The following is a 22,158-nucleotide window of genomic DNA, read 5'->3' on the forward strand; positions in this document are numbered from 1 at the left end:
GGCCACATAGCTGGTAAATGTCCAAAACTGGATTTGAACTCAGGTCTTCCTAACTCTAGGCCCAGCACTCTACCCATTGTACCAGCTCACTTCCTGGGTGAGACCTGCCTCTGCAGGGGCTGTAGCCCCTTACTCCTCAGGAGCCATAGTGACAGGAGACCCTAAAAATAAAGTTCTTGTCACTAAACTCCTCAGCACTGTCAAATGGTTCAACATCAGAAACTGATCTGATGTGATCAGCAGAAATGGCTCTAGACGAGGCATTACCATTTATTGTTCAGCTGTGCCCTAGGTACTATGGGACCTTTCCATCTCTCTTGTGGCTGAAACCTCCTAATAAGAGAACAATATGAGTGGGAGTTCTTTGAGAGTAGGTATTATCTTCCTTTCCCATTCATAGCCCTAGCCCTTAGCATAGTGCTTTGCACATAGTAAGCATTTAATACTTTTTCTTTCATTCATTCACCCATTCATTTATCCATGTCCTCTCTATGTGTATAAATTTCTGTGCAATAGAAAAATATGAAACTATTACAGAGGCCTAAGCCCAGCAAAGGGCCTCATGCAGCCCAGACACTCAAGCATGCTGATGATTGCTTGCTAGGGCAGAAATAGATGCATGGTCAGGGTTTCTTTTACTCAAATTTTCAACATTGAAGTTTTTCTTTGGTAGTCACCCTTTCCCCCTTACCCTTCTAGCTCTTGGAATCCTCCCTTCCTGTCCTGAGGGGTCCACTGGACCTCATACTGCTCTCTGATTGCTCAGTGCCCACACTCCTTCTGTTCCCCATCCCTATGGCCCCATTGCAGCTCCCTCGGAGCCCTATCTCCCCTACAGTGCCCCACATTCCAAACTTATTTCCTCTTTCTTCCCTAATCAAAATACCAATCGCCTCAGTATTGAATTTGAGAGAAAATGTGGAAAGACAACAGAAGCCAGTTGCCATAGGTGGGTGCTAGTGAGGGTTTGTACTGGGATGGTGACTTTAGGAATGGTAAGGAGTGGAATGACTATGAGAACAACTGGCAGCTGAATGACCAAAAAAGAGGAGGGAGAGGAGAAGTGTCAGAGGAAGAGGGAAGAGGAGAGGGAAAGGGGTGATAATCTTTAATTGCATATTTGGGATCTAAGGGAACATTTTTCATTAAATGATAGCAATGCCAAGGCAGATGATCACATCTGAACCCAAACAACTTGATGGAGCCCCATGAATATACAAAAGGAAAGTGATTTTTAAATTCTGGCTTTCTAAATGATTGACATTATCAAATATTTATGAGGAGTTTGGAGATGTCTCTTTTAGAATTCAATATCTTCCTTATGATCGCAGTCATGGTGAGAGCTTTATCTCAGAATATTTCTGGATGGGCTGTATTTTAGATGGCCCAGAGGTCTGGCTTGCATTTTTGACTTGATAAATGAGTGCCATTGTGAGTCACTAGCAAACCCAATGAATACTTTTGTGTCAGAACTCTGTCGCCAAACTGAGAGTGCCATTGTTAAGATTTACAAATTCTCTTTATATTTAAAACTGAATACAAGTTAGTCTACTTGGAAGGCTTGGAAGGTGGTGATTAAAGATAATTGAAATTGGCCCAAATGTGTGTATCAAAATGAAGTACCAAAGACATGCTTTGCCTTAGTTGCATGTATGCCTTGCTACTCTTGTATTCTAAATTTGTGCCTATCCTTCACGCTGATGCTATGCATGTTTATGGGAGAGTGTGTCTCAAGGTGCACAGTGGCTAGGGAGCAGGTGTCCAAATCAGAAGCAGAAACGAGAAAGTGGACAAAAATACAAAGTAACTATCTAAGCCAGAGTCATAGGGGGAGAGTAGAAATGGAAATAATATGCAGCATGACTTGTATGTATACAGACTCTGTCTGCGACCATGTTAACACTTACACAGAAGAGGGGGCTTGGCTAGCATACTGTCACCACAGAAGAATGCCATCTTGGGCAATCAATCAATTGACAAGAGTTTATTAAATACCTACTATGTGCCAGTGAAGAGAAATTGCTCTTTGTCTCACGTAGGAGATTAGAGAGCCCAGGATATAATCACAAAATGAAGGGAAGATAATGAGATATTTATTAACGGTAAAGATGTGGTCACTCCCAATAATCCATTTTGAAAGCGTTAATAAATTCCTTGATTGAATTATAAGGGAGGTTACCTTTGGCTAAACTAAATATTGAGGATATTCCTTGATGGCCCTTAAAAGACAGTTGGAAGTTTGGAGGAGCCCAGTCCTGTACAGCTTCACGGAGTGCAGTTACAGCAGCAGGAGTAATAGTAACAGTAGCTACCATATTTCCCCGATAATAAGACCTATCCCCAAAATAAGCCCTCCCCTTACTGTGTAAGATTCCTCTAAAATAAGCCCTCCCCCCAAAATAAGCCCTATTGAGATTGCTACTGTAGTGAAGGTGATCCCCTGCGCTACATGCTACATTACGGTACCCTCTGTATGCACCGTTTCCCCCCCCCGGGTGAAACGCACGCCGCGCTCAGAGCTGCATCCAATCAGAGCTGCAGCAGTGAGCGCGTCATCCTATTCTTCCCCAGTGATTTGCTTGCTGGTACATTTTTTTGTTCACATTTACCTGTTTATTAAAATTGCTGTCAATGTTCATTAAAATAAGCCCTTCTCTGAAAATAAGCCCTCTGGTGTTTTTCTGTCCAAAAAAATTAATAAGACAGTGTCTTATTATCGGGGAAACACGGTAGCATTTATATTGTTGTTGCTGTTTAGTTATTCATTCATGGCTGACTTTTCATGACTCAACATTTTTGAGTTTTCCTGGCAGTAGAGTGGATTTGCCATTCCTTCTCCAACTCATTTTACAGATGAGGAAATTGAGGCAAACAGGGTTAAGTGACTTATCCAGGATCATACAGCTAATAAATTTTTGAGGCTAGATTTGAACTTAGGTCCTCCTGACTCCAGTCCTAGAGTTCTATCCACTGTGCCACTTAGCTGCCTGACCTTAGCTGTGTGACCCCTGTCCTTATACCCAACAGTAGAAATGGAAGAAGGAGGAGGAGATTTCATTTTCCTCCTAAGCACTTTCAGCCATGACACCTATCAGTAGAACCACTGTCTTAGTGAGAGACATTCCATTTAGTGGTTTGAGAATTTATTGGTTCAAGACAATCTGACACACAGTTGGGAGAGAATTATCCATGACTCTTCAGTGACTGGAGAGAGGAAGTATCTTTAAGGAATATCCCCAGTAGTTGGGGATTTAGAGAAAAGCTAGTTCTGGCAATTGAGAGTCAAATTGTAGAGAGGACTTAACTAAGAGACGAAGGACATCGGAGGCCCAAGATATGAGCTCCAAAATGGAGCACCAAAGACATGCTTTGCCTTACTCACATGTATTCCCTACATGTGTTTCTCACTACTATTATACTCTAAATTTATGACTATTGTTCATGCTGATGCTATGCATGTTTAAGGGAGAGTGTGTCTCGAGTTTATGAAGGGAATGTTTTCTGGCAACTATGCCATCTTAGTAAATGCCTTTGCTTTAAGCTGATTGTGTCTTCTGACTGATTGGTAAGGGGAAACACGCAAATGGGGGCTCGTTAAATATAGCAGTAGAATCCTAGACCCAAAGAATATACCTTAGAACCTGAGAGTAAGAGTCATCATCCTCTGGGGAAATAGATGAGAGGGGGTGCCATACTAGACACTCTGCAGAGAAATTATATGATACAAAAAGTCATCTTTCCAGTGTCCATGAATCCTTTTCACAATGTGTTCTCCCTAACTCCATGCTGACTTTCTGGGACTTGGCTTGGCTAATGCAAACTCCTTCTTCTGCTTCTTGCTTCCATCCTGGGTACTGATTATCCTGTGAAATCTTCCTCGATGTGGACCAGCACCCTGTTTATTTTCTCAGTTTGCTCCTTGGACCTTATCATCTTTTACTATAATGGGTTTTCTCCCTTGGCTCTAGAAATTATCCACTAAATCACTGGCAGCTATTAGCCATTTTCTTTTCATAAGGAGAAAAAAACCCAACCTATCACTTATTACATAGTAGAAAGAATACTGAATCTTGAGTCAGAAGACTTGGGTTCAAATTTTGCATCTTATTTGTAACTGTGTGACCTTGAATTTGTTTCTCATCTTCCTCCATGGGCCTCAGTTTCTTCATCTGCAAAACGAAGTAGTTTAAGCTTTAAGTCTGTGATCCTACAAACTTCTTTGAAATATATTGGGAATCTAGAAATTCCACATTAGGGTCTTAGATCCTGACACTTACCAGTCTTTTATCCTTTTGTATGTTTGCTTTATCTTCCAGGCGTGTTGTAGTCTCTGTGGAAAACATACAGGGCGTGAAGGGAGGAGACATATCACATGCCAACTGTGATGCTTAAATAATGTTCTGATTTGGCTTTAGAGGAACCGGGGAAAGAAGAGCGATGGTTGGGTTTTCCCTCTGTCTTTGAGTCATCTCAGAGGAGCCCATAAACAGTAGGAGATCTTTTAAACCAGATGGGTTGCAGAGCTCAGAAAGCTGAGCCGATTACATAGGACTGGAAAAAAAAAGTTGCAAAAAATGAGGACGTGGCTGGGTTGCTGAGATGTGGTTTTTATTCTTAGAGCAGAATCAGTCTCTATTCACAGGGAGAAAGTCGATCGTACCAAAAAAGAAGTTACCATATGCTGGTGGTCTGTGATGTCACGTACCACAATTTAGGGTCTATTTTTTTTCCCAGTGGATGGGGAAAAATCACCAACAAAACAGTTTTGGGGTGTTACATGTAACATGGGAGGCAGATATGGTCTGAGGCAAAATAATGAGGTAAGTCAAATTAGTTTTTGCTACTTTTCTTTTTGGATACTCTATAGTCTCAGGAGTCTAATGGCCTCCTTCTGCCCAAGGATCTTCTATCATTGTGTCCCAACTAGGACTTCCCTCTGTGGGGCACCCTTATAATCCAGACTTTTCTGATTTCTCTTTGCCACCCTGTATCCTATCACAAAGTTAACTGCCTTCTTTTTGCCCCTTTGCCTTGGGGCCTGGCTAGCTAATCTGATGAACTAATGTGAATGGTATTAGTGGCTATTAATTACTGAATATTGCCTTTACCACGAAGCATTTTCATGTAACTCATATTTTTAAAAGGGCCAGCAGTATTTTTATCCATGGAAGAAATAATGAAATCATAGTTTCTCGGATTGTCTGATGTTTTAACTTGGTCTGAGTACTTAGACACTTCTGGTCTCAGACCAGTCCTGTGAAGTAGGCCAATCAGGTGTTGTTAACTGGGTGATAAGAAAGACTCAGAAGGAGCAAAAGTGGAAAAGTCCCTGAGCCATTGCTGTGTGATAATTTTCTCCTCACACTTGTGGCACAAAGGAAGGGGTTTCTTCTCCAAAAACCATGTTCTTGGGGCCATCGCTTTTCCTTTTCACCCCTCCTTTCTTAAATTCTCTTTATTCCACAGCCTTGATCCCATTTTCAGGGAGCAAAATTGTAGTGTTCAAGAATCTTGTAGGGACAAATGAAATACAGAATGGGCAGAATGGTTAAGTTTAGGGACCATCAGTATTTCTTGTTCATCTAGTTAGTGGAATTCTGCTTATTGCAATACTTGATCTCTTTCAGAGATTTCTTGTTTCATTCCTAGGTCAGTCAACACATCTATAGACCTAAACACTGGTATCTCTTAGTCCAGGGGTGGGGAACCTGTAGCCAAGTGTGGCCCTAAAGGACCTAGAAGGCTCTAAGCCTCAAGGCTGCAGATTCCCCATCCCCATCTTAGTCCTTTCTTTTTTTTTTTTTTTTTTTTTAAAGCAATCGGGGTTAAGTAACTTGCTCAAGGTTACATGGCCAGGTGTTTCTGGGTGGGTGCTAAGTGTCTGAGCCCGGATTCGATCCCCAGGTCATCCTGACACTGGAGCCAGTGCTCTTACTTGCTGTGCCTTACCTGGCGGCCCCCATCTTAGTCCTTTCTTGCTGGCTTCCCAATCCACTCCTACATTCCAGGTAAAATAGCTTTTTTGGCAGTCAGCTAGAACGTGATTTAATAGTGCTAGTCTCCATGGAATCTGCCATATTTTCCATCTATCACACTTGTACTCTGCCTTATATGTCTGTTGTGAAGAAAACAGTATCACAGAATTTCAGAGTTGGGAGGGGTGTCAGAGACCAGCCAGTCTAATACCAGTATAACATCTCAGATGAGTGGACATACAGCCTCTGCTTGAAGAACTCTTTGGAGAAGGATTTACCATCTCTCTACTTTGGGACAGCTTTGTTAGGAAAATTTTCCTCACATTTAGCCCAGCCAGAGGCTGAGAGGGTGTATATAGAGGCAGTTAGAGTGACTGATGAGTATCCTTGAGTATACTGTGGCTGGTTCTGAAGAAATACTATCAACTCCCTTGTTTGGTTATTTCTGACTATTTCCAACTGATAAACATCAAAAGGTGTCTGGGATTTGCTTATCCCAGATTGGTGTATTTTGCAAAAAAAGCTCTAGATCTCTTTGTCTATCCATCTCAGTTCATGACTGCACAGTCTCTGACATCTGCAGACCATCCAGTGGTTACACCATGTCTGGATAGAGTCAACTTCCTGGGAGATGTTACATATGGATTTTCATTCTCTGCACCCGAAGAGATGGAGACACAGTGGGTGGCAGTAAAGCAGACCACACATGTTTTCTTGTATTCTTCTTGTGTGACTGAATATGTCCCTGAAATAATTTTGTATACTATCAATAAATCCTGGGGGTAGGTCAACTGAGTATAAAACCTTGTCTCTGTTTCTTGACATCCTGACCCTAAATGGCCCTATAGTAGATGGTCTTCATGAGTTATTTTGGTTGAAGCAATTTATCACCCTGTGACCAGCACGTGTTAATGTGCCTCTCTAAATTTAGCTAGGCTGGTCTTTCTAGCTAAGCTGCAGCTTGTCCTCCACAGAAATAACCTTGAGAACCAAGGGTCACCTTCACACTAAAATGAAGTACTTGGGCAGGACTTGAAGGAAAGGAGCAAGATCCCCTGATAATTTAAAAATATGATTTGCTTTACAAATATTCAATTTACATGACACTTTTCAGGACACATCAGTTTTTTAAAATGAGGCATATAAAGGTATCTGGAAATATCTATGTAGTTTGTCACCCTCTACACACACAAGTGGCTTCTAAAATTATTTTGGTTGCTTTTTGGAGGGGGTGGGCAGAGCAATCGGGGTTAAGTGACTTGCCCAAGGTCACACAGCTAGTAAATGAGTCCGGATTTGAACTCAGATCCTCCTGACTCCAGGGCCAGTGCTCTATTCACTGCACCATCAAGCAACCCCCTAACATTTTCAAGTATGAGAATTCTTTTTTTTTTTTTGGCTTTTTATGGAGGGGAGAAGGCAGGGCAATTGGGGTTAAGTGACTTGCCCAAGGTCACACAGCTAGGAGAATTCTTTAACATGAATTTTAGGGAGTGCTGCATAATATCAAATCCATTAATCAATAAAATACATACTGACAAAAGTTGCTGTATAGTTGAATTTGTATTTTTAATCATTTTAGTTTCTTTCAAGCATCAGGTCCAATGTCACCTCTTAAGGGAAACCTTTCCTGATCTCTCTAGGTGTCAGTACTAAGAATAATACATAGCAATTTCAAAGCCTGAGACAAAAGCTCCATACAAGAAAAAACCTAATAATTATTAATCAGAGACTGCTAGGTGGTATGAATAATAGAATGTTGATTGGGAGTTAGGAAAATATGAGTTCAAATCCATTCTCAGATACTTGCTAGCTATGTGACCCTGGGCAAGCCATTTAGCCTCTGTGTGCCTCGGTTTCCTTCTATTTTCCTTTCATTTATAAAATGGGGACAATAATAGTACCTACCTCCCAGGGCTGTTGTATCAAATAAGATAATATCTGTAAATCCTCAAAGCACTATATATGAGACACGACTGCAGAGCTACCTCATATTATATATGTATATACATATATGTATGTAATTAGAACTACCTCAAAGTAGAATGAACCAATTCAGGAGGTAGCAGGATCTCACTCTGAAAGTCTTCAAACAAAAGCTTAATGGGGCCAATTGTTAGGGATGGTGTAGGGAGTGTTTTTGTTCCATTCCTTGTTAGACCAGCAGGTCATTAAGGTCCCTTCCAAATCTTATATTCTGTGAATCTCAGAAAGAAAAGGTGGATCCCTTTTATTCTCTCTTACTGTCATGAGCACCTCAAGTCCTGGCTTCCATATTTCACTTTCTATCTCCCGATGCATGGGGGTGGGGAATGCTCTAAGGAGGGCAGAAAGAGTCACATGGACAAGTTCCTTCAGTTTCCTCAAAAATTCTGCACTCCTAATGCTTTGGCACATCTTCCCATAAACTCAAAATACTCCAGACTGATCTAATTATTTTTCCACTATTAACCCACTCTTCCTCCTAACTTCCCAATTTCTGTTGTGAGCAGCACATTCTTTTGGTCACTCAAGTTAGAAACTTGACAGTCATCCCTAATTCTTCACTTTTACTCGCCCTTATCTAATTAGTTGCTAAGTCTTGTGGATTTTATTGCTGTATCATTTCTCATATCTCTGACCTTCTCTCTATTCACATCATGGACTCTCATCACCTCTTACCTGCACTCTTGCAACATACTCCTAGTTGTTTTTCCTGCCTCCAGTCTCACTCCTTGTAGTGTTAATGTAATATTCACAGTGCGGACAGTGACTGTACACATGCTGGCACAGTTCTCAATCACAAAATATAACAGATTCTCCACATATAAGACAGAAGCAAAACGTTTATTCAGACACCAGAAAACCAAATCCCAACACCAGGAAACTGAATCCATCATAGCAATGTAGAAGTTAATACACCACAACTCAGAAGAGAACTACACCTTCCTTTAGCCTCACAAACCAACATTTAAAAACATAGCTGTCTCCCTGGGTGTGTCCTCTCCTCCCTCCACTGTCTAGCTGCTCTGACTCCCAGCTTTCTGTGGGCTCTGCTCCATCCTTCATCAAACTCCTCCCTCCACAGGCTCCATGTGATTACATTTGACCTATTAGGGGCAGAAAATATCTTCAAATCAGGGAAGATCTTCAAATTCCCTTAGACTTATAAAGGGGCAGTGAAGATCTTCAAATTTCCATTACCATTACACTCCTCTTTGATCCATCCTTCTTATAGCAATCAAATTAATATTCCCTGAGGCACAGGTCTGAGCATATTGCTCTCCTGTTCAAGAACCTTAAGTGAGTTCCCATTGCTGGTATGCAGTCATTTTAGTCATGTCTGACTCTTTGTGGCTCCATCTGGGGTTTACTTGGCAAAGATACTGTAGTGGTTTGCTGTTTCCTTCTCCAGCTCATTTTACACATGAGAAGATAGAGGCAAACAGGGTTAAGTGACTTGCCCAGTGTCACACAGCTAGTAAGTACTTCTCAGACTGGATTTGAACTCATGAAGAAGAGTCTTCCTTACTCCTGACTTGGCACTTTATCCACTGTGCCACCTAACTGTCCTGCTTTCCTATTAATTCTAGCATAAACTATAAACTCTTCTGTTCTGTACTCAGTGATCTTCAAAATCTGGCTCTAGCCTATCTCTCTAAGTATACTTCCCTTGACTCATTCTTCTTTTGGCTAAGTTGGCTTACTTTCTGTTTCCTTTGTACAAAATTCAAGCTCCCACCTCAATGCCTTTGCAAAACTATGCCCCCTACCTGGAAAGTTTTTTCTTCTCATCTCTACCTTTGGAACCCCTAGGTCCCCTCAAAGTTCCCCTAACCTTCTAGGAAGCCTTTACTGATTTTCTCAGTAGTTAGGGCCTCTACTCCTAAAATTACTTTGTATTTAAAAAAAATATGTCTTGTATTTGCTTAGTTGTGAACATGTTGTATCACTCTGATAGAATTTAAGTTCTGCCAGAGAGCAAGGACTGTTTCATTTACATATTTGTGTAACACAGAACCTTCCGCAGAGTTGGGTCAGTTACCTTCTTGGTTTAGCCAAGATGGTGTTACTGGGGTGTGGCTGCTGTGCATGTTACAGCTTCTTGGAGCCACAGGTGAGACTTGGGGGACAGATAGACACCAAAAGTGGATGAGTAGCTCTTAAAGGGGCTCAGCAAGCCCTCATGCTGAAGATGCTAGTTCTCTTTGAGTACCCCATATACCCCAGGCCTCAAGCATCCTTATACATGATAGACCTCAAAGCCATTGGTGATTTAGCAGGATGTGTACTCCAAGCACGTGAAGACGTCCCCAGATGGAAGAGGTAGATGAGAACAATTTATTCCAGTGGCAATGAAGGTGGCTCAAACAGGCTCTGTGGAGTAATTAGAGGTTGGTCAGACATCAAAGAAACCAAGGTCATCCACTGCATCCTGGGCCATCAGCAGTCATCTTGATTTTGTCTTGCCACTGGACTTCAATGACTCTGGAAGAGAGAGAGGTTGACGACTCTGTGTAACTCTGCCTTACTAATATCCAATTTATGGACAAGTTAAGACATCATCCATGATGTCATTGGATCTCTTCAAAATCAAAGGACGAGCAACATTGATTGATTGATCCCATACAATATTTCAGTCACTGCCTGAAGATGTAATAGATTCTGAGGAGGAGAAAATGAAGAAATTGTTTAAAAAATGCTGAGTCGAGACAGGGAACCCTACAAACTACAAACCCTGCAAACATCTACATACTCAGATGATAAAATGGTTGTTTATATAAAATGACAATGAAGTTAGGCAAATGAGGATAAATGAAAAAAAAAGAGTAGGGTACTGTAAGGATAGAATCAGGAAGGCTAAAGCTGAGGCTGACATTGAACCCTGAAGATAACAAATAGGACTTTTTCAGTATGATACAGGGAAAAAAATGATCAAAGAAGGTATAGGACACCTGCTTGAAGTGGTTGGGAAGATTATTATATGCAATGAAGGGGAGGCAACGCCACTAGCTCCTAGGGCTGGCTAGGTGGTGCAGTGAATAGAGCACCAAACCTGGAGTCAGGAGGACCTGAATTCAAGTGCAGCCTCAGACAATACACACACACAAAACTAGCTGTGTGACCTTGGGCAAGTCACTTAACCCCAACTGCCCTCCAAAAAGCAAAAAAACCAAAACAAAACACTAGCTCCTGATTGGTTTCTGTTTTCTCTACCAAGGAGGACAATTTAGAGATTGCGACATAAAGAACAAAAATCTAGACTTAGCTACTTAATATGTGCACAATGAAAATCACTTAACATTTCTTGGTCCTAATTTACTCAGGTATAAAGTGATGCAGTTGTACCAAATGACTTTTGGGTGACCCAGAAGACCTCTTCTTGAGTCACTTGGTCTGAATGAATTATAATCCAGAGTATTGAAAGATTCATTTTTTTTTTTACAGTTTCCTATCCTTAAAAAAATATTCTTTGGAGACACAGGACATACATGTGCATGTAGAAACAATGCAACTCAAGAGAGTAAAAGAAAAGTACCAAATGAGTAGTTTAGAAAATAATAGGTTCAGAGAAGGCAAAGATAATTTGTGTTTAGGGAAACACTTCATGGAGCAGGGGGCACTTGATTTGAACTTTGAAGGAAGCGTAGGATTAGCTAGTGGAGGTGAGGCGGAAGTCATATATGGGTAGAAGCTGGAATTGGGAAATGATGTGAATAAGGATAAGGGAGGATGGTGGTTCCAGGTTTGTTTGGGGAATGTGGGTAGACCAGCCTGGTTAGAGGAAAGGAATCAAACAAGGGAGCTGTGGGAGATCATAAGAACACAGACTGAGAGTTGGAAAGGATTTTAAAGGCCACCCAGTCTAAGCCCCTCATTTTTTTGCTCAGCATCCTGCACTTACACCTGAACATCCAAATGGGATTGCTACGTGCCATTACATACACATGAGGAAAAGGAGAGAGGTCAGTGACAGAGGGACTATTCTGACCCAAGTCCTCTGACTCTAAATTTCATGCTTTTAGAACTGCATTGTGCTGATAATAGCAATAGCTTGTTTTTAAATAGATCTATTGGGACTTGCCTGTAGTCACAAGCCTAGCAAGTGGCAAATGCAGAAATCGAATCCAATTCTCTGACCGATTTCAGATGCTTATCCCATGGTACCTCAGGACTGGAAAGATAAAACACCCACTAAGAGGTCAGATTTTCTATCATATGACTTTCCTGGTATTTCTTAATTCTAGGGCCTTCCTCCTGCAATTATTTTCTACTTATCCTGTGTATAGCTTGTTTGGTGGTATCTGTTAGTTTGCTGTATCTCTCATTAGACTATGAGCTCCTCAAGATTTTTCAGCTATTATCTTTTGCCTTTAATTGTATCCCCAGTGTTTAGCACAGTGCCTGGAACATAGTAGGTGGTTAATAAATGCTTATTGACTGATTGAACAAATTCTCTATACGACACCCCAAAGACTCAGACAGTTCATGGGGGCAAAACCAGTTAAACCCAAACATCAAGTTGCTTAGCTGAAATTTCTTATTTTCAGCTTGTGAGGGTGATCCTTGACTCAGCCCAAGATGGGTGTTCTAAGTAGTGGTGTGTGTGTTTTTAAGGGTTCTATCCCTTAAACAGTGACTTAAAGGCTCTCACTAAGCTCATTTGTTTTCTTTTCTCTGGACTAGTGTTTAGAGGATCATTGTGAAGGCCTCTCAAGCAATCATAAACCTTAAATAATACACCTTATTGTAAAAATAATAAACAGGAAATGGAGACAGAACATTCAGTCTCCCACAGGCCTGGTAGAGTCATCAGACCCTTGTTTGCAGGAACAGGCAAAGGTCTGAAAGGGGGATTTTAAGAATTATATGTAATTACAGACCGGGAAGAACAATACATCATTGAACCTGTGAAAATTCACCAAATCCCAGGCACTTTCTCCTTTCCAAATCCCCAAGTCTAGCTCCAAGCTATTTTCCTCCCTCTCATTTCCAACTATCAGGGTCAACCATTTTGAGACATCCAAAGCTAGCTCTGAGGCCTTTTCCTGGAAAGCTGGACAATTCTGCAATAAACCTCTTCAGAAAGGCTAAAGGCATTTACCAGCTTTCTTAACATGTGGACTGTTTTCCTTTACCTCTTCCTACTGTCTTCCCCCATTAATAATCCTACTATACCCCTAGGATCTTTTTAAGCCTTGGACATAGAGCCCTGGCAAAACTTAATCCTAAACAACAAAGATATAATTTTGTTCAAAAAAGACAGACTTAATGGGAGCTACCTAACACACAGACTATTGGAGGAAATATTAGTTCAGGACTAGACATACAAATCTGATGAAAGGGTAACTTTATAATGAAAGTAGAATTCTGGATCTTAAAAATCTAAAACACACAGTGATTACTGGAAAGAGGCTCACATCAAGATTTGCAGTCCATAGGTGTCCAAGGAAGGCCTGCCCAGAGATGGAGCCCTATTGACTTTCTGATGTCTTGCAGAGAGAGACAGAGAAAGAAGGAAAAGGAAGAAGATGAGACAAGGGTCAAGCTTTGAGCCGTCTTCTCTCCCTTAAGGGAAGGAAGGGTAAGAGCAGAGACTTATGGCGGAGCAGAGAGGGAACAAGCCCACAGGCTGCTTGCTCTCTTGTCATTAGCCAAGGCCCAGGTTGGCAGCCATACTTCATTCTGACTCTCTACTTCAGCCATCTTGATTCAGCTGCCTTCTCGTCCTGGAACATCTCCTCCTGGTTCCATGGTTCTACTGAGTCTCTTCTAGGGTCTTCGGTTTTTCAGATAGGCCCAGGTCAGCCATGATTCATTTCTTTCCTCTCGGAGCTTCTGACTTGCCAGATTTCAACACCATGACCTTGAATGTGTTCCTTCTTTCCCCTCTTCCCAGTTTTTTGTTGCCATGTCTGACTCTTTCTGACCCCATTTTTGGAGCTAAACAGGATTAAGTGACTTGCCCAGAGTCACACAGCTAGTTAAATGTCTGAGACTAGATTTGAACTTGAGAAGATGAATCTTCCTGGTTCCAAGTCCAGTCCTCTATCTACTGTGCCAGCTTTTAATCTCCCTTTTATATACTGTTTTTTTGTATAGAATGTAAGCCCCTGGAGGGCAAGGACTATCTTTTTGTCTGTGTTTGTATGCCAGTGCTTAGCACAATGTCTTGCTCATAGTTTGGTATTTAATAAATGATTGTTGTCTGCCTGCTGGCAATAGAAAGAGAAACATGTATATATCTTGTTTTGACTTATTACTGTTGTTTTCCCATTAGAAGATGGGGGGGGTGGTGACTCCTTTATTTTAACTTTTCTATCTCCAGCATCCAACATAGTGCCTTGTACAAAGTAGGTGCTTAGGATTATAGGTAATAGGTCTAGAGTAAGTATGGGCAGGTCAGGATGATGGTGGTCATTAATACTGGTATCATTGCATGGGTTTGGGTCTTGGTTCCAGAAAGAAACTTAATTCCTCATTGTCAGCACTCATTTTCAACTGTCTTAAACATCCTTGGGATCCCAGGATCCTAGCTAGAGGTGAGGGACCTGCAGCCTCGAGGTCACATGTGGCTCTCTAGGTCATCACGTGTGAATCGGATTCAGTCAAAGGATTGCTCCTGAGGACCTAGAGGGTCACATGTGGCCTCAAGGCCATAGGTTCCCCTCCCCTGTGTCTTTCTCTACCTACTCAGGGTTCTCATTCCTGAATGATTCTTTTGTCTATACACAAATTGCCAAACTTCCAACTCTGTTGTATGTGCTTAACTGGCTCATGCTACTATTTTCCTAAAATACTCCACCAAATTGCAATTTTTGCCCTTTATGCACCATATCCACACATATCCAGAGGCTAGCTTTTGTTGCCAAGACTTCTAACACCAACAGTGAGAGGATACCTCCCCATTGGACATAATTGGCAGCCAGAGGCAGCCGTCTGCCATTACCACTTCTTGTGCAAGATTCCCTCTTCAGACTTTATCATTGCTCTAAGACTTCGTGATTATGAGATCAAAGACTTAAGGTAAAAAGATGAGCTTGAAATTTTAGGCCCACGCTGGCAGGTAGCATATAATGATATTTTGGGTAACTAGACCTTCCTAGAGACAACCTTGCACTGCAGTGTTATGTTGGGTACAGATGGAAACTCCAGGCTAATGCTAGGATTAAGCTCAATGACTATTCAGCAGTGGGTATAAACCTCAGGCAAATCTTGGCAAAATGCTGATGTTGTGGGAGTTTACCTCTTTGATGATTCTCTCCTTGGTGATTCTCACCACTTGCTGCTATCTTAAGTGCCTTTGACCCAAGGTCTGCCCTTTCTTCTTCCCCACTTTTTTTTCTACATGGTTCAGAGTCCAAGTACACAACTGGTACCTCTGACCTTTCTCCTTTCAGTAAAGACAGTGACAATGATGATGGGAAGTCTTTCCTCATCTCCCCAGTTGTTAGCAAGATATCACTTCTTGAAATTGCTTTGCATTATTTTACATTTATTTTTATATCTACTTACCTACATATATGGTATATTCTGACAATAAAATGCAAATTCCTTAGGGGCAGAAACTCTCTTATTTTTTTTTTTTGGTCTTTGTATCTCTAGAATCTAGTGTAGTGTCTTACTATGATAAGTTCTATAAAAGTTTCTTGAATTGAATCAAATTGAGAAACTGAGTATTATAAAAAAGAATCTAGAAAGCATTGCTCAGGATTATGAAGTTATAGAAAGAAACTAAAGTCTTTAGGAGCACAGGCAGAATTTCTCAATACTGCTGCTGATTGAAGGTGGGGATTTCAGAAAAGAAAAGTACATTTGGGAACTGGATAGCTGGTTAAAAGATAATGTTAGAGAATGGAATTTGAATTTCTGGTCTGCATCTACAGATAAAATAATGATGAGCTCTTTTTGATCAGGAATGGAGTGCCTTTAGTGAGGAAAGGTAAATATTTATTCTCTTGGAGACTTAGATACCTGATCAAAAAGAATCTCAACTGAAGATAAAAAGGATGGAGAAAATTACCCAAAGATCTCCATCAAGTCAGATACCACAGATGGGTTGCTGCTAGTATGACACAGGAGAATATCAATCATTTATAAGTGGCAATAAGCAAGTTGAGGGACAATGTTTGAACTCATGACCTCAAATGTCTATTTACAAATGAGCACAGGATAGGTCATAAAGAAAGATCTTAGCGCAAGGAGGAAAAGTCATTTTCTTAGGTAAGTATCCTTGAGAATTGATAGTATGAAACTTAAAACTAGAATACAGTAATGGAAGGATATACCTTATCCAAAAATTATAGTAGGTAGGATGGACAATGGAGTGGAATTGTATATTAAAAAGATATATTTATGTGAGGAATCTCCCCAGCTAGAATAGGGAAGTCTAGTAGAAAGCATTTGGGTAAGAATCAGAGGAAGGGAAAACAGAAGCAATATTTTAATGGGAGTAAACTAGAAACCACTTCACCAGGAGGAGGAAAAGGATGATGAGTTCTGAACTCGCAGAATATGTCACAAACCAAATGTTCACTGTGACTTATTCTATGTTTTAGCAGAAAGTCAAGATCCTTTAAGATCTTGATTGGTTTCAAGGGTGGGTTAAATATAATAAAATAAAATTTCATAGGAGTAAATGCAAAGTGTCATCGAAGGTTATGCTGATGAACTCAAGCTGTGGAAGGTCTTACTAAGCTGGAGAAACCTTAAGCACCGATCAGGTATTTGACTGTATTCGTTGTACAAAGACCAACTTAATGAAGTTGGGAGAGGCTCATCATCATGTTGGACACAAGGTAATACATATTTTGACCCCAGCATTTCTTGAAGATCATATACTAAGGCCCAGAGGGGTTGGAATTGGCATTGGTCAAGATGACACACTGGAAAAACATCCCATAGTTAACTATAATATATATTATTAAAGAATAAGGGCACTAGAGAGGTTCAAAACAAAATATTAGGTAAAATCTTTGGGGAAAGTTTGGTTGATTTGATTTAATAATAAGAAAAATAAGCTTTACAAAAGAGTTTGTATCTGATTTTTGGATTTAAAGTCTGGGTAGGAAATGCAACAAGCAAAGAGAGAGAAAGGGAATGACCTGAGCAAATAACTGGAAGAGATCATTATCATGTATAATGTATGTGTGAGGTAATAGGAATACAAAGATAAGCTTTAAATACTCCCTGTCCACAGGAACTTAATTTCTAAGAGGAGAGACAACATATAGAAAGGAGACAGGAAGTAGAAACCCTGTTCTGGGGGCTCTGCCCCCTCATTCCCCAGATCTGGGAAGAAGTGCCTGTCCCTGTTGAGCACACTGTCACAGGATCTTTGAGTTGGAAGGAGTTTCAGAGGACTATCTAGTCCAGCCTTTATCTGAGAAATGGTCATTTGGCCTTTACTTGGAGACCACCAGGGAGGAGCAAGCTGGGACTTCCCAGGGCAGCCCACTTTGCTTTGGGATAACTCTAATTTGCTTCCACCCAAAGAGAGGGAAACATATAATATGAAATCATTTGACAGACCACCTTGGTGGAGGGGGTGGGGGTCAGGCATGATACTCATTTCCAAGTTTTTGAAGGACTGTCATGTTCTGCTTGGCCCCAGAGGGCAGACCTACAATGAATGGAACATGCAGAAAGGTGTATTTTAGTTTGATGTCAGGAAAACTTCCCAACAGTTGGGGGAAAAAAGTTCCTACCATTAAAACTATCTGAAAGTAGAATGGGTTGTCCTGGGAGGTAGTGAGTTTCCTGTCATTGAAAGTCTTCAAGCAGAGATTGGGTGACCACTTGTGAAGGGGTTCCATAGAGGGGATTCTTCTTTAGGCATAGCTTAAACTAGTTTCCTCTTTTGAGGTTGCTTCCAACTCTAAGATTCTGATTTTTCCCCCCTGACTATTCCAACTGTCTGGAAACATTCCCTTTTCTTAATTTTTACATTTAATACTTCATAGCACATAGTCTATTCCTTAATTAGATGCTGCCTTGTATTTTTTTTTCACTAATTAGAATTGTAGAATTTTAGAGCTGGCTCACATCCAGTCTTTTTCTTTCCATTGCCACCCTCATTTAGACCTGTTTTACTTCTCACCTACACTATCACAATAGCCTCTTAGAGGCTCTCTTTATTTCCTTTCTCTTATCCCACCACTGATGCTCCATGTCCATCTTCCTAAAGCACAATGCCTATCAAGTCACTCCCCTACTCAGAAATCTTTAATGGCTTCTAATTGTTTGAAGAATTAAGTCCACATTTATTAGCCTTATAACCAATACTTCCATGACCTGGTGCCAAACCTGCCATTTCAGTCTTATCTTTCACTGACTCTCTACTCTCCAGTCAAACTAGACAACATTAAGTTCACCAAACCCAGATGGCATTCTGCTACCTCTGTACCTTTGATGTCTCTTGCTTCCTGCCATGACCTAGTTTCCCAATCCTAACTGTCAAAAACTAACCATCCTTTGAATCCTAGCTTAGCCTTTCTTGATTGCCTTGGACACAAGTGACTGATCCTTCTTCTATACTGCTTTATTCCTGTTTTTGTATATAACACACATCACTTTCATCTTTCATATTAGTTTTTTTAACCTTTATTATTTTCTCAAGATGTTTCTTGTCTGTAGAACATGCCCTATTTGTCTTCCTGACCAATTATAGGTTAGGTGACAACTGAGGAATCTGATGATCTATTCTGTTAATTAAGTCTAATGAATTAATGCTTTGATAATATTGGAGTTATTTAAGCAAGGGTTAACAGATATGTGAATATTTCATAGAATTAAAAAATCCCAGAAACTTAGTGGAAGGTATTTTGATATCAGATGACTAACTTCAATCCTCCTACTTTGCTATTTATTTCTCTTGATGCTTTTCAGTTTATCAGTGTTCTTCCTTAAATATGGTACCCCCAGATTGAACATAACACTATAGATTTTATCCAGTCAGAACATAGTGCAGGGGCATGATTGATTACTTCCCCTTTTATGGATACATTAATGTTGTCATAGTCAGATTAGTTTTTTTCATCTTTGTCATATTACATTATTGAGCTTGTAATACTATGATCCCCCAGTCTGGATCTACAAGCAATGAGCGATCTCTGACTCACTTTCCCAATTGGATTAGTCCATATGTATGTCTTATGATTTTCTAGAGAATATATTGTGGGAAGATCACTTAGGAGTCAGCATGCCTTCTAGTATCCAGAGGATCTGATTTCAAATTTCTGTTCTGCTTACATAGATGGGAACATCTATGTGACTTCAGACATGTATCACTGCTCGGGAACTCAATTTCCTTAGCTGTAAAATGAGGGTGTTAGATTAGGTGACCTCTAAGGTTCATTCCAAATATATATGCCTAAATTCTCCTACACTCCATTACTCAGCCTTCTGTATTGAGTCTGGTCTCCCAGAGAACTAAGCTCTGTTTAGTATCCTATGGCATCATTCTAATTCTAAGAGGAAAGCACCTGCATAAATATTTGGAGAGCACATTTACATATTAACAGTGTGAAAATGACACTAAGCTCAAGTCATCATGCTCTAAGTGCATCTGGAGCTGTTTATGTTCAAATGTGTATAACAAGAACTCCATCGTGACCACAAACAATGAGAGGAAAGGTAGTGCAGAGTTGGCTGGCCAGCTATGCTGTTAAAAAACCAGGCCTCTTTTAAAAAAATATTCTGTGCAGAATTAAATGGCATTGTTCATGGTCAATAACACTTATAGTAATTATCAGACACTGTTTACTGCACTCTTGGCATCAAATCAATGGAAAGGACAATTCCACAGTTTGATTGTTTTTTTTTTTTTCTGGTCACAGTTGTCTCTCTGCTGAGAGCTGAGGGTGAAGGGCATATACAGTGTCCATGGTGTCCTGTCTGCTAGTCAACAAGCATGTATTAAGCACCTACTCTATTCCAGGGACTGTGCTAAGCCCTGGGGGTACAAAGAAAGGCAAAAACACAGTCCCTTTCCTTGAGGAGCTTACAGTCTAATGAAAGAAACAACATGCAAACAATCATGTACCTATAGATGTAATGGTAATGGTAATTTGAAGATCTTCCCTGCCCCTTAGTAAGCCTAAGGAAATTTGAAGACCTTGCCTGCTTTGAAAATAAACGCTGCCCCCTAATAGGCTGAGTGTAATCAAATGGAGCCTGTGGTGGGAAGAGTTTGCTGAAGGGTGGAGCAGAGCCCACAGGAAGCTGGAGTCAGAGCTAGATAGATGGTGGGAGAGAGAGGACACTCAGGCAAGGAGACAGATAGTCTTGTGAGTAAAAGTTGGTTTGTTGCCACCTGCTGTGACAGCTAGGTTTATGTTGGATTGTGGGAAAGCTAAAGGATACTGTGGCTCCCTGTGCTGTTGTGGCTTATTAATTTATTTGCTACTATGATGGAATTGGCTTACTGGTTTGGGATTTGGTTTTATGAATAAATGTTTTGGTTCTATTATATATATGGAGAGTCTGTTACATTTTACAAGTGAGTACCATGCAGGTATATTTATAGTGATCATGGGCACTGCAAATATTGCATTGGCACTACAACAGAGGAGGTGGAAGGTAATTTCAGAAGGAAGGCACTAGCAGTGTGTGTATGTGTGTGTGTGTGTGTGTGTGTGTTGTCAATTGAGTCATACACTATTTGGGGAGTATTGTCGGTATGGTATAGTAGCTGGTGTGTTTGACCTGAGGTTAGGAAAGACCCAGAGGTTCAAATTCTTCCTCTGACACTAGCTCTTTGACTATGGGCAAACAACCAACTTCTCTGAGACTCAGTTTCTTCATCTATAGAATGAGTATAGGGACACTTAACACTCTTCTTCTCCTCTCTTGCTCCTCACATTCCATTACACGGGGTCATTTAGATGCTCAAAGGAGGTAATTTGGTAGACATCTATCTCCTGGCTCTGCTTCTGACTCTCCAGAGTTTTCCACTTTTCCTCAGGTGCCTTCTTATGTTGTAATATTACTTTGGAACATCATTCCACTCCTATGGTGAGATTCTCCCATTGGTGAGTTTTCTCCTGGGGGTCTAGATCTTGGGGAGGAACCCAGGCCCACCATCTTTCATTCATCTCCAAGATCTGATTTGGACTTTGTGCTTTCCTAGCATGACCTTGTACAGGAACCCTCTATTCACTCCTTTCTCCCTTCCTTCTCTGCTCTCTTTGACATGCTGTCTCCCCAGTAGAATGTAAACTCCTTGAGGGCAGAGATTGTCTTTCATTTGCTCATATTTGTATCCCCAGTGCATTGAACAAAGCTCACCACATAGTAAGCGCTTAATAACCATTTGTTTACTGACATATTATATAAATGTCTGTTTATCATTATTGTCTTTGGCATTGCTAGCATCCATGGGATTGTGTAGGAGATGCTCTTGGTATCCAGGGTCTTATTTGGACAGGTACTGGGGTGTTATGGAGTGAGGCAGTTAGGTGTTGCAGTGAGTGGATTGAGCAGTGGAGTCAGGAAGACTTGAGTTCATGTTCTGCCCTAGACAATTGCCAGTTGTGTGACTCTGGGTAAGCCACTTAACTTCTCTGTTCCTCAGTTTCTTCATCTATAAAACAAAAGGGTTGGACATGACCTCTAAAGATTCTTCCATATCTAAATCAATGATTTTATAAATGCTAGATATGGAGTCGAAAGACCTGACTTCAATTCCCAGTTGATACTTACTAGGTGTGTGACCTAGGGAAAATCATTCAGTTCCCCAAATCTCAGTTTCTTCAACTGTAAAATTGGCAGTAACATTTCTACAGTAGTACTACCTACCTCAGAGAGATGGTGAGAAAGCCACTTTGTATGTCCTAATGTTCTAGACAGATTCAATTTAAGTACCCCAAACCACTGATTTGCACTTTGGGTCTTCCTTAATGACACTAGCTGAAAGTGCTTTCTTTTGCCTCAAATTTTCCTAAAGCTCTTTGTCTGAAGCTCTCCTTGCCACTACACCTCCCTACCTTGTATTATATGATTCTGCATAACAACAATAACAACAACAACAGTAACAATAGTTGACATTCATATAATGCTTTCAGGCAAGCAAAATGTTTTACAACCTTGTGAGGTAGATGATCTTATTATTATTTATATATGACCAATGAAAAAAAATGAGATTGAGAGCTTTAGTGACTTGCCCAGTGTTCCACAGCTAGTAAATGTACAAATTGAACAGCGA

General features: G+C 40.6%; 1 long non-coding RNA gene across 3 annotated transcripts in view; it reads left to right on the plus strand.

The window, feature by feature from the left end:
* Nucleotides 1-4,408: 4,408 nt before the first annotated feature.
* Nucleotides 4,409-22,158, plus strand: part of LOC138155859 (uncharacterized) — a 164,279-nt gene continuing 146,529 nt past the window's right edge. For 2 of the 3 annotated variants that reach the window (XR_011167009.1, XR_011167011.1), the window contains exon 1: nucleotides 4,409-4,820. This is a non-coding gene — a long non-coding RNA (uncharacterized lncRNA). The remainder of the gene's footprint in view (nucleotides 4,821-22,158) is intronic. The other variant, XR_011167010.1, reaches the window with a different exon arrangement.

Source organism: Petaurus breviceps, unplaced genomic scaffold (assembly GCF_028583685.1).
Source record: "Petaurus breviceps papuanus isolate PSGF00001 unplaced genomic scaffold, PetGlider_PUasm1.0 98, whole genome shotgun sequence".
Taxonomy (NCBI): Eukaryota; Metazoa; Chordata; class Mammalia; order Diprotodontia; family Petauridae; genus Petaurus; species Petaurus breviceps.